Raw genomic sequence first — 13,736 nt, 5'->3', positions numbered from 1 at the left:
GCAGCAGAGCGTTATCAGCGCAACTACATACAAAACTGTCTTCCTTGCGTGCCTCCCATTGCGGGTCCCCGCACCGTGGACGCCCGGGAGCCTTGCGCGTTGACTAAGGGCTCACCTGTGGATTGCCCGGCCTGATTGGACTGCGACGCTCCTTCACTCCGCCCTCCAGTGCTCAGATTGGCACCCCTCCGTGCCGTGCCCGCCTCTCCAAACCCTGGGCGCTCAGGTCTGCTCAGCCACGACACAACTGAGATTCGATCACGCCGACCGGAATAACCAGGCAGATGATTTCCTTACCGATCACCGCTCTTATCTGACCGTAGCCTTTTTCTTTATTTTGGATTAAGCCCGTTTCGCGTTGCGGATGAGCCATGCGATCCCCGCGGAGTTGTGTGTGGTTGGGGCTGTGGACCTGGGTTTGGAGTCTAGCGGTGCTCGGAGCTTGGTGCATCCCTGCGAATCAAGGTAACACACACACACACACACACACCATATCAGCCAAATTACGAGTGTCCTTTTGGGTCTGGAGCCCACGTCCTTGGGGTTGGACCTGAGTTTCACCCCCGATGCTGACGACAATCGCTCGGCTTGGACAAAAGCACCGACTCCGTTTGATAGACAAGACAAGGGTGACGGATGCGAATTAGTTCCTCAGATCATGACTTGATGATGACCACTGATTAAACGTGTTTTGGACGGTTCTTCCCTCGGCCGTATCGCGCACATGACGAGTTACAGCTTTGTGCGTTCTGTGGCTGCGATCCAGACCCAAACTCCGAGACTCCAACAGACTCATGACATCATGTTAACCCGCCCTTAGCCCTGATGAACACATGACCAACTCAATATGCAGCCCTTAATAAATAAAAAACAGGTGTCAATATTCCATTGTGACGTCGAGGACTACCAGACTGTCAACCCGCCGCGGGCAGCTGGAGCTGAACCGGCCTAGGAGGATGGAGTGGTTAAGAGGGTTCCCCTGGTGGGTTCCCCTAGTCTCCCGCTCTGTGCTCCGCGCTCTGAACACTATAAACGGCTTGAAATAAGCGCCTTTGTCTGGGTCTGATAGCACACGGCCCGGGCCCGGAGTGCGCCTCCTCATCGCGCGGGTTGTTCGCTGCGCGGTGCGCTCTTTATTGTATCGCAGCTCAACCAGTCTGGTCTGATTGTCTCCAAATACTAGTCCCCAACCGTCCATTAACCAACGCGTCGCCTCACCTCTTTATTACGTGCTTCCTCCAATCACACCATCAGAAAATGGGTTTATTCGTGCAACGAAAATACATTTTACAATGTTTCAGATGTTTCATTCATCAATGGTCCGACTCCGCAGTCTCACCACATTCGTTACTCCATTGTCTTTCCTGTAGCGATAGATAGCGTCAAGTCAAGGCATCAATCATTTACCCCTCATGTGTTAGATGTCGTGTTGTTTGGTAAGAGAAAGATCCCAATAAACGGGCAATCACTGTCGTTGTGACCCCTAGACATGCCGGCCACACACACGGCGATATAGGAACGCACACTGTCCTGTACAGAGCCCTTCTTTTCAACGCACTAGAGAAGCTGACAAGTGCTTTTCCGTTGTCTGCTTCCCTTCCTTTCTCAGGGAACTGCATGTAGATCACTCAAGTGGATTCTCCTTAATAAGCTTATTTAAAGTCAATAAAGAGGCGAGTGCCGTCGAAACGCTGTCATTTTTAGCTGTCAGACATTATTAACAAAATAATTACAGATAGATCTTCATACATGTTCTAGTTAAATTGCGCGCTACCTTCTATAGCTTATTGATTGACGATAAATGTGTCCGTGGTCGTTGGGAGGTTTGGTTTACGGTTTTCATCGGCTGAGGCACGACGCCAAGATGGCAACTTGCCCGAAGAGTCACTTTTTATTTGAATTGATCCATTTGTTGGCTAAAACTTCACTCTGCTTTTCAAAACTGTTTAACTGGACTGCGAGCGATTGGGAAGATTTTAATTCCGGTATTGCATCGAGGATGAACCATTTGGTTCAAAGCATGTTCAGTTACAGGCGTGAAAGAACATTTGCACAAAAGCGACGTGTTCACTGTTGTTGTGTTTTTCTAAAGTAGAATGTGATTGAAAGGAGTCGTGGAGGGGAGGGAAGAATCTAGTTCCGCTTCACATATCTCTTCTTTATGGCCTAATTAGACTTGTAATCACCTCCTGAGGTTATATTATATTATTCTCTGCAGAGTTGAGAAATCCTTGCGAGGTGTGTGTGTGTGTGTGTGTGTGGGGGGGGGGGGGGGGGGCGGCAAGGGGTGTGTATTCCTCTCAGTGAACATGGATGTCCATGGTAATGGACGGTGTGGTTTTACAGCCCGCCATATCCTGGCTCTGTGTGCCATGGACGTCGCGCCGTCATTAAGCCCGGCAGGCCACTGTACACGGACATCGCTATCATTTACCGCGCGCACAGGGCTCAGCTGCTAGCTAAGACCATGAAGGAAGCTGTGTGTGTGTATGTGTGTGTGTGTGTGTGTGTTTGTGTTGAACCTGACCAGAGCCATAAAGGTCATATTGGTTAGTTGGGGGGAAACCAGGACATATCAAAGGAGATGAAGACGGTTTATCCTAGGGCTGGGGTAAACGATTATTTATTAAACGATTAATTCGGGCGATTATATCATCGATTAGTCGACTAATCTAATGACTAATTGGATGATTATCTATTTCTGTTGCTCGATTAATAAAAACCATAATGTATCTCAAATAAATACCAAAAAATTCTTAATAATATACTTTATTTAACAACAGTTTTGCATAGCAAAAAACTTTCTGCTTTACTCAAAATAAAATAAATAAAATAGTTTCACTGTTATACAAAATGAAAGGCCAGCCCGTTTACTCTTTCACAGTACCAACATAACTCTTGTTCAAAAAATTAAAAAGTTGTAGTGCAAAAAAAACACTGTGCAGTGCACAGTAGACATTCCTGAGTGTTTAACACAATATAAAATTCCTGTTTTCAGCGTAACAGTCCCAACATAAATCTCTCCTGTACAAAAGATCAAAAAAATACAGTGCAAAAACCAACACTGTGCAGCGCACAGTACAGACATTCCGAGTGTTTAAGGGTGCACTCACACTAGGCCATCTGGCCGTGGACGTTTTCACACCTAACCGTGCTCAAATCTGCCAGTGTGAGTGTGGCCAGTCTGGCCAGGCCAGGCCAATTTGGCCACTTGGGAGAGGTGTGCTGCTAAGGTACGGGCATGGGGTACGAGCCGCTACGCAGGGCCGGATCTACCATTAGGGCCCACGACACTGTGCCCAGGGGCCCCACTTATTCCCAGCCAGTGGGGGGGCACCACACGAAAGAAACTTTTTTTTTTTATTTTTTTTTTTATGAATGTTTGTACTCTTAAAATAGTTATACATGGTATTATTAAATAGGGTATTCATTTAAAATTCATTATTACGAATGTCATAAGAACAGCAATATAATGATTCTGAACAATATAGTGGCCTAATGTGACAGTTAACCCCCCTCCCATAACCTGTCAATTGAGCTTTGTGGTCAGGGCATGTAGAGTTGGTTAGTTTGTTTTGGGATTTTGGGATGTATTTGCTGTTTTGTAAGTTTTGGGATTAGATATAGCTAACCTCGTGCGTTCCCTTTTTTACTATGCTAGTTTTAGTTTTTCTGTCGTGTAGTGTAGCCCATATGTTTCAGTTGTCCTTTTCTTTTATCTGTTTATGTTTTGCCTGCCAACAAAAGAGTTTGGAATCTACACACTGAGAGACTAAAAGTAAAGTGTCTTAAAAGAACTGCAGCGTCCTGTGATATCTATGCACCTGAACACAACGCAGTAGTCGGCGGAGTAAGACCAAGCCGGCTACACTTTATGTGTCATTATGTGTGTGTTAAAATAATAATAATAAAAAAAATATATAGCATTTTTTTTATATATATATTTATATATATAAAACAGATACAACTTTGTATAATGGCTTGCCTATAAAGATTGCAGAAAATAAAAACCGAACAAATAGTGTTTAGGTGCTCCTAAAAACAATCAACCCATGCATCTCTGATTCATTAAGTTCAACGAGACGGTTCCAAAGACCAGAGCTAGCATGATGAATGCACTCGTCTTTTGTTTCAGGGCTGGAGCAAGGAACAGCTGGAAGGTGTTAATAGAAAAGGCCAGGTGTTTGCCTTGTTAGGGCCCTACCTGACCCAATCATACCCTACATAACGTGTACAGTACATGCTAGGTAGTACAACATTTGAATCTTACAATATTCCTCACCTCTGATTTTGTGTTTGACAGTGAACCTCCTGGACTCTCGCTCTGTGACGGGGGACCTTGGCTGGGTGGCGTATCCAAAGAACGGGGTGAGTGCTTCATCAACATGCCCCAATGTTCTGGACCCAAATCTGAACACACACACACCTTCCCAATGTGAGTCCCAGTGCCATTCAGGCTTGTACACTTTTTCCACACGGAATTGAAAGCTTTGCCTCTCCATTGCGTCAATATGGGACAGTTTTCCATTGATTGATTGTGGTGTGCTTCAGGACAGGATTCCTATTTCACCTCCAAATTCCCTGCGACTGTACCATAAATTGCTTTACACCACAACCTCACAATGACACCACCGGCTCAGCAGGACATGATGTCTTGTGCAAGGACTCTTTAGCACTTCTGGAAGATCAGACCTTTACCCCTCTGAATGCCAGGCCCCCCGCTGAGCCACTCCTGGCTCTCGAGCTTGATCACAGCCGGAAGAATCCCATGTGCCTCCTAGCACTTATCCCAGTGGTTTGGATCTCCTTGCCTTGACAGGTGACAGTGCCTCTAGATCTGCAAGGTCAAAGGTGATTTTCACCTCTACACTCTCGGTTCATTAGTGCATCAGATCGAATTCATGAATTAGGTATTGAAACCGCAATGGAATATATCATCTCAAACCTAGGGGTGGAATTTAGGAGAGCTAATTTATTCATGGCTTTCACCTCTTGGCTACCTTTCCAGAGAGACCCCGTTTCTCCTCTCCATCCTCTCTCTCCCAACCGTCCTTGGCAGAAAAAGAGCAAACTAAGGATTGAGAGCGCTTGGTTTGTGTTCCTCTGGGACGTGGGTTGCAGGAGCATTTGATCTCAGGTCTCAGTCACAGCTGCTGCTCTGCGGAAGCAGCTGTCAGCCAGCAGTGCTGAGCTGGTGTTTCTGGAGCTTCTGATGGACGTTCTCGTTGTTCTTCCGTTCCCCTGCACAGGCACTCATTCTGGGGCTTGGCGAAGATGAAGGAAGTGCAGAGGTTGTGATGGAGGTGGGGATGATGAAGAAGATGATGGATGAAGTGCAGAGGTGGTGGTGGAGGTGGGGATGAAGAAGGAAGGGTTGGAGTTAGTTCGGAGGTGGAGGTGGTTGCGGGGATGATGAAGAAGAGGATGGAGATAGTGCTGAGGTGGTGGTGGAGGTGGGAATGATGATGGAGAGGATGGAGGTAGTGCTGAGGTGGTGGAGAGGGGAATGATGATGGAGGTGGGGAATAAGCGTGTGTGTGTGTGTGTGTGTGTGTGTGCGTGTGCGTGTGTGTTCAAACAACACATCTGCATTCATTCTCTAATGAAATGCTCACTTAATCCTGCCCACCCACCACTTTACTCACCATCTCCTCTCCCATCACCAACACCTCCGTCACCTTCAAACACCAATCTAATCAAATTGCGTTTGCATGAATCCTGTGTGTTGGTAGAACAATGAGATGATCTCCTCTCAATCAGAGAGAGCGTTAGGCACACAGAGAAAGGAAGCTCAGCAAGCGCTGTTCTTTGTGTCTGAGATTGAGCTGGAACGCCCAGCTCAGCGCTTTTATTTAATATCGACCTAAAGTCATGTTGCCCATTAAGACTTTTTATTGGGGTTTGTGTTAGCGAGCGAGTGCAAACTCCAAAACTGGAGTTTGCACAGAGATCTCTCTCTCTCTCTCTCTCTCTCTCTCTCTCTCTCTCTCTCTCTCTCTCATATATACACTGTATAGTCATACAAATACACAGGAATAACACACACACAGGGGAGGATGCAAAGAAAGACGTTAGAGAAACAGCAGATCTCTGCCGCCCTCTGATCTGTGGCTTTTTTCATCCCCTCTTCCCTCCTGGGGTTTCACCTTCATCTCTCTCTCTCTCTCTCTCTCTCTCTCTCTCTCTCTCTCTCTAACTGTCTGGCTCTCTCTCTCTCTCTCTCTCTAACTGTCTGGCTCTCTCTCTCTCTCAACATCCTTCCTTCACCTCTGTTCTGCTTTCCTTTGCACTATTTCTACAGGAGCTTCTTTGGACTTTGGCAGCTTCTTAGATGTTTATCACTGAAACAACCTTGGTTTTGTGAAAGTTAGACGTCCCCTCCCCAACCACCATGTTGTACTGTACACCAGTGCTGTGTTCCAATATCCTTACTATCCGTACTTACTAGCCTTAGTTTGTGTACGTAGGGCGTTCCAATTCAGATAAGTGTAGCGAAAATATGTTTACTGAAAGGACCCGGATGGTGTACTCAAAACGGTCAAATCGCGAAGTGTGGATCGATGTACACTTCTCGTACTCAACGGCAGCCATCTTAGCTACCTAGCGGAAGAGGGCGGAGACAGGCTGAGCCAAAGTCGGCGCATTTTCCACATAGCCTGCATTAATAGTCATTTTGTAGTTTGTATAGCTTTTATAGCTTTTTATAGCTTATGTTTATTGCGGGGGAGGAGCCCAGCGGCAGTCGTGATCGTAATTCCCGGTTAGTGCACTACAGAGTATTCTATTTGGATGGAACAACACTGACATCTGAAAATTAGCGCACTTAGTGAGTGCGGATAGTGTACTACATTTAAGTGTACTCATGGAAGTATGGATATTGGAACACAGCACAGGCCATCGCCTCCCAGGCTACTGATTGGCTGGACTTCTGTCAGCCATGCATGTCCCAAGGAGGACCCGCCCACAGCTGATCAAGAGTTAAAGGTCCCATGACATGCTATTTTATGGATGCTTTAATATAGGTATTAGTGGGCCTCTAACACAGAGTTACAGCCACTTCGAGCCAGTCGCACATTGAGCTTCCCCCAAATGCGGTGTTTTGGTGTCTGTAGCTATAATGCAAATGAGGAGGAGCGAGGCGGGTCAAGGAGGAGGGTGGGGGTGTGGCCCTGAGCAGCTTGCAGCCACGGTACCATGCGCTCTGTTTACAGTGGATGTATCGCAATGGCGAGGCGCAATAGCCTTTAGCCGTGTTCTGTAAATATTCTAGAACACCCGGGAGTCCTGCAGCTCTATATCTAAATAATATCATATAATACATAGATATCTATATCATATAATACATATTGTCACGCCCAAAAGCTGTGTGCGCCTCCACACGATATTATGAATCACAAACGACTTTGTCGGGTTCTCCGACGTCTCTGGTTCTTCCACTTCCACATCAATCTGAAGTAGACTGAACCGCGCGCTGCCTGCTGCCGGCTGCCCGCTGCCGGGCACTGGTGCTTCGCGGCTGTGGTGCCTCACGGCAACCAGCGGCATGTCGCAGTTCAAGTACTTCAGGGAGTAAAAGCCAAAGTTCCTTTACCCCAATTCCTTCTCAACCATGGCTGAGATAACCCCCACTACAGTCTCATTGTGGAAAGACAAGAGACATCAAAGAACCGACGGCAAACACTTGTGTTACAGTGTGTGTAATCACACACACACACACACATGTGGCGCTCGCACGGTCGTGTCTCATTGTCTGGCCAAATTCTCTGGGCGGGCAAGGCAGAGAAAGGGGAGGAGCTTAGATCCTTTATGACGACATATGGGACCACATTCCAAATCAGCGTGCTTGAGCCTCCGTTTTCTTCAAAGGCGAGCAGAACACCTAGGCCGTTTCTCAATTCCTAGCACGCGTACTACGGACTCGATAACTTGCAAGCACGTACTTGGCAAGTCTGTACTTCAAGCACATACTTGCGAGCACGCGAGTACGTACCTGCGATTGGAACAGCAGCGGACTCGATGACCACCACCTCTGCTCGTCCGTTAACTGTGCTACGGCCTCATTTAGGCGTATACTACTGAACAATATAAACAAATGATATAAAACAAAATCCCAGCCTCTTTCATTTTCAAATAGTATGTAAATATTCTGAATGAATAAAAATTGAAAAGATACGTGTCCTGTCATGTGAATAAGCTATACACACACGACTTCATATATATTTATATATTATCTTATATTATTATTATTATTATTATTATATTATATAAATATATATATAAGTTAAGAGTAACTTAAGCTACAGTTGTGCGTCTTCTCCATATTGTCCGCCATCGTACTGCTGCGAGTGTGAAATGCATCCTGGGATTTATAGCGATTGCAAGCACACACGAGCCACCTCCGATGCATGCTTGGTGAAACGGCGAGATCGAGCACGCATCAAGAACACTTCCGGGTTTTACGACTGTACTCGCTTGATGTGTGCTTCGAATTGGAACAGTGCTCGGGCAACGACTGATGACGTTTCACGAGTCCACGAGCACACGAGCACGCACAAGTACGCGAATTGAGAAACGGCCCTAGTTCTCGTTTTTCACCGCAAGTTTTAGCCACTGGGGGACCATAGGCAGGCTAGGGGAACTCATATTTATTTTAGAAAACCTCATAAAGTGAGATTTTCATGCCATGGGACCTTTAAGGATTCATCCATTGTTATGAATTGTGACTGAGAATGCAGCTCTTGTTTTACTGTGGGCTCTCGATTTACGTTCTTTACCGTACTTTAGATTGGAGGTTGGAGTAGGAGAATAGATGCTTTATTAAGATGCTTTATGATTTTTTATCTATGGTTAGGTACTTTGTTAAACAGTGTTTAACAGCAATATGTACAGGACATTAACATGAGTTAAAAAGATACACAATAAGTTTCAAAATATATGGTCTACATACGCTACAAGATTTAAATTTACTCTCGTTAATTTGCAGTGACAAAGAGCAGGGGGGCGGGAAGAGGAGGAATGTGTGTTAAGAGAGCACAAGATGAGGTGTTGAGGAGCAAGTGAGGCTGTGTGCTGAGGAGGACGTGACACGGTGGGACACGAGGGGAACAGGAAGGAGCTGCTCTACTGCCCGGCTCCGTCATGCTAACGTGTGCTAATAGGTTGTAATAAGATGTTGGACACCCGCTATCAAGAGCACTTAGTGCATACACAGGGGGTCTGCTGACTGACAGCACGCACACACACACACACACACACACACACACACACACACACACACACACACACACACACACACACACACACACACACACACACACACACACACACACACACACACACACACACACGCTGTGGCAACCCGGCTTGGTGAGTGAGTCGCCTCCTTCCAATCAGCACACGAACCGGAGCTTACTTAAAGCCAAAATGGCACTTTTATTTAAACATAAATTATATTACTATTAAAACACACAAAACCCAGCTTTGGAGGGATCCACAGTCTTGTTCCTCCGGGTGGAATCACATCACCCACAGAGACTGGTCTCTCCGCACACGCGCACCAGCTGAGCCCTGAGTGAGGAATTCCCCCCCTGCTCCTCAGGTGCTCCGCATTTCAATGATTGGTACCAATGCTCTTACTGATGCCATCTGTAAGAGCCTCCACAACCTGCCCCCTGGGCCTCCAGGGGCGCTGTGCCAGAGACGGGTTGCCACAACGCATGCAGACACAGCACGCAAGTACGCACGCACACACACACACACACACACACACACACACACACACACACACACACACACACACACACACACACACAGCACACACAAACCTTACATTTACATATAGATACTGCGTATTTACACACAAAGTACACATTCAAACATTCAAACACAGGCACATTAAGACGTTATGGCTCTAGTATGTGATCTGAGAAGGAGGGAGTGAGGGAGAGAGAGACTATGCCATTGTACTTAATACTGTAAGAATAGTGCAAGCTGTTGTCTGAGACCTAACCAATAAGAGGCTTAATTTGTGTCACACACACTCACTCACACACAAGCACAGACATTTCAACGTTTCGGATCTAACCAATAAGAGTTAGATCCGAAAACTACTCTTGACAGTTGTTCCGGATCTTTTCTGACTAATCTGACACTAAGTACTGTTATCAGTTAAGGCCCTGCTGAACTCTGACCTTATCTGTCCTCCTCCTCCTTCTCTCTTTAATCTCTTGAAAATAAAAGTGATAAAAACATAAGAAGCAATACAAAATACAGAACAAGGTAATATCTCTCTCCCGCTCTCTCGCTCTCTCTCTCTTTTCTTCATTAACTCTTAGGGCCCTATTTTAACGGTCTGAAACGCAAGTGAGAAGCGCCAAACGCAAGTAGCTTTGTGGGCGGTTCTATGGCGATGATGCTATTTTACTGGCGGATAAATGACTCTTGCGCCCGGCCCAAATCTAAAAAGGGTTGGTCTGAAGTAGCCTAATTACCCATAGGTATGGTTTGGGCGTAACGTGCAATAAACCAATGAGAGTGCCATCTCCCATCCCCTTTAAGGGCCATGAGCGCATTTTAATCTGACGAGTTGAAATTTTGACAGCGCATTTGCAGTCTCTGATGAGACAGCTGCATGACCACATGAATTTCAAACTTCAAATGGCACTAATATATGGCCTAATTCACACATGGAATACTGTTTTCTTCCACAACTTCAGAAATACTGAGTCCTCAAATAAATGTTGGCAAAGAAAACTTAAAACACATATGATGTGCGGTAACTGTGGTTCTATTTAATGATATACGCAATACATTAACAAACATTGTTTCTTACCAGTATTGTATGCATTATCGTTATCGACTTGTGTTCCTAATATGCATGTGTCCCCCTGTTAATATACATTGCCATGGACTGTATTATGCGTTACGTGTTTAGTGTGCGTGTTTAAACAGATGGACGCACACACGCATTCATTATTTACACATACACACACGCGCGCCCGCATTCATTCATTCTTTTTAACACTCACTCGCGGTAAAACAATGTTTTCTCACGATCAAGTACTCATCAATCCTAAAAGTTATGGGCTTGTACACGATTTGTGTCAAGAAAATATGTGTTTGCTGTACGGTGTTGGCAGATGCATTGATTTAAAAGTACAACTTATTACCGCTGTATCAGCTGTTCTTTCCCAAATAATTTCCCAAGAATATGTGGCTAGGTAGGTGAGAGAAGCAGAGTGTATGCGCGAGGTGCACAAGCAACATTATGCATGCGCCCTTAAAATAACATCTGAACAACGCGCTACTGATTTTAAACCAGGTATTTCCTGGCTGGTGGAGGCATTGTTTTCTGAAACTGCAAAAAAGCACCAGGAAACGTTTGCGCCAGAAAACCTTTTGCCAAACCGGCCCTTTGGGCGCAAGATCATTCCCTAATTTACAGACGCGTGGCGGTGGAGGGAAAAGAACGCTATGCGCCTGTTGCAAACTAGCAACGACACATGCGTCAGTGTATAAAGTCAATTGCACTGGATGCAAGATAAAGCCCTTACTCTTTCTCTCTTACAGTCTATTTTTTATTTTTTCTCTTTCTTTGGGGGCGAGAGGATAGTAAAGGTTCTGGGTTTGATCCCCAATGTTCGCAACCTAACCCACTCTGAATGTAATCCCCTTTGGACAAAAGCTTTTGCTAAACGACTCAAACTTCCTCCCCCCCTCTCTCCCCCCTCACCCTTCCTCCCCAGTGGGAGGAGATAGGGGAGGTGGATGAGGACTACGCTCCCATCCACACCTACCAGGTGTGCCGAGTGCTGGAGCCCAACCAGAACAACTGGCTCCACACGGGCTGGACGCAGACCCAGGGGGCCCAGCGAGTCTTCATCGAGCTCAAGTTCACCCTGAGGGACTGCAGCAGTCTGCCGGGGGGGTCGGGCACCTGCAAGGAGACCTTCAACATGTACTACTACGAAAGTGATGGGGAGGAGGAGGAGGAGAAGGAGGAGGAAAGGCAGATGGCGGGGGTGACCACCATGGAGGAAGAGCAGGAGGAGGAGGAGGAGCGGGCCACCAAGGAGGCACGCTACGCCAAGATCGACACCATCGCGGCTGACGAGAGCTTCACTGAGCTGGACCTGGGCGACCGCGTCATGAAGCTCAACACGGAGGTCCGGGACCTGGGGCCTCTGACCCGGAAAGGTTTTTACCTAGCCTTCCAGGACCTGGGCGCCTGCATCGCGCTGGTTTCCGTGAGGGTCTTCTACAAACGCTGCCCGCTGCTGGTGCGCAGCCTGGCCCGCTTCCCCGACACCATCCCGGGCTCAGAGGCGTCCCAGCTCGTGGAGGTGGTGGGCCGCTGCGTCAACAACTCCCTGGCGCTTGATGAGGCTCCCAGGATGCATTGCAGCGCGGAAGGGGAGTGGCTGGTGCCCATCGGGAAATGCGTCTGCCAGCCAGGGTTTGAGGAGGTCAACGGCACATGTCAAGGTAATTGTGCAACTTTGAAATTCCTTATGTTTAATTGATTGAATAGATCATTTGGTAGCATAGAGAGGTGAAAGGAGCGCAAGAGCGAGAGAGCGAAAGAGCGAGAGAGCGAGAGTGAGCACACATGGGGGTAGAACCCGTTCACGATATAAGCAGGTTCCGGGGCCACAGTTGTGTTACACATTCAACTGCTTTGGACGTGTTCCTTGTTTGAATCGTTGTAGGTGTTAATATGGTAGGAATGCAAAGCCATATAAAGGACCAGTATTGTGCATGTCTGTGTGAGTGTGTGCACGCATGCTTACGCAAACCAAGGCATGCGTTAGCATGTGTGTGCTCGTCAGTAGGAGCTGGTCAGGAGCTGATAACAAGTCAGTCTGCTATAAGAGCTCACCCGGGGATTCAACCAGCAACCACCGATCACCTGCCACTCCAAAGAGCAGAGTTGCCCTCTCTCGTTTGCCTTCATTTCTTCATAATCATAGATATTAACATAGTATATATTAACATAGTACATCAGCAGATTCCCTTTTCCCAGGCGCGGTCGGGAGCAGTGAGCGGCTTCACGGTTTCATGTGTTTGTTGATGTTTGTGGTAATTATTCGGTGCAGATGGTGTGTCAATGGAAAATATCCTGGAAACAAAAAGGCCCCTCCGTTGAGCGTGTATGAGATGATGATTTTTAATTAGTCATATCATTTGTGCAAGGGACGGTTTGTAAGCGAGTGACACGGGAGAGCAGCGTAGAGCACACAAGCGCGCACACACACAAATACGCAGAGACGCATGCACTAACACACACACACACACGCATAAACCCTTCTCGCAATTAGTGCCGCTACAAGAGTGCGTTTGAAACTGTTTCATATGCAGATGGGGCGACAGAGTGACAGGCATGACAGCTCTCTCTCTCTCTCTCTCTCTCTCTCTCTCTCTTTTTTATATATATATATATATATATAATAATTTTTTAGTTCCCCCACTCCTCTTTTTCAGTCCAGATCTTTCACTTAGATTACCCCCTAATCTTTTCCGAGGTCTCTCTCTCCCTCTTTGTTGGACAATGAGGGTGGGTTGTGTGTTTAAACATTTTTCCCTTCCTCTTCCGCTCCTCCTTTGTGTGTGTGTGTGTGTATGCTCTTCCCAGCATTTCCATTATGACTTCATATCTCCTTTGTTTGTCCTCCTGTGTGTGTCTTTGTGTTGAACTGATTGTTAGTAAACATACCAAAATTGGTGTAATTACTCTTCAC

At 46.6% G+C, this 13,736-nt stretch overlaps 1 pseudogene; it reads left to right on the top strand.

The window, feature by feature from the left end:
• The first annotated feature begins 253 nt into the window (after positions 1–253).
• Positions 254–13,736, top strand: part of LOC130372761 (ephrin type-A receptor 5-like) — an 88,723-nt pseudogene continuing 75,240 nt past the window's right edge.

This window comes from Gadus chalcogrammus, chromosome 19 (assembly GCF_026213295.1).
Source record: "Gadus chalcogrammus isolate NIFS_2021 chromosome 19, NIFS_Gcha_1.0, whole genome shotgun sequence".
NCBI lineage: Eukaryota > Metazoa > Chordata > Actinopteri > Gadiformes > Gadidae > Gadus > Gadus chalcogrammus.
The sequence above is the reverse complement of the archived record's forward strand: the minus strand, read 5'-3'. Positions and strand labels throughout refer to the sequence as shown.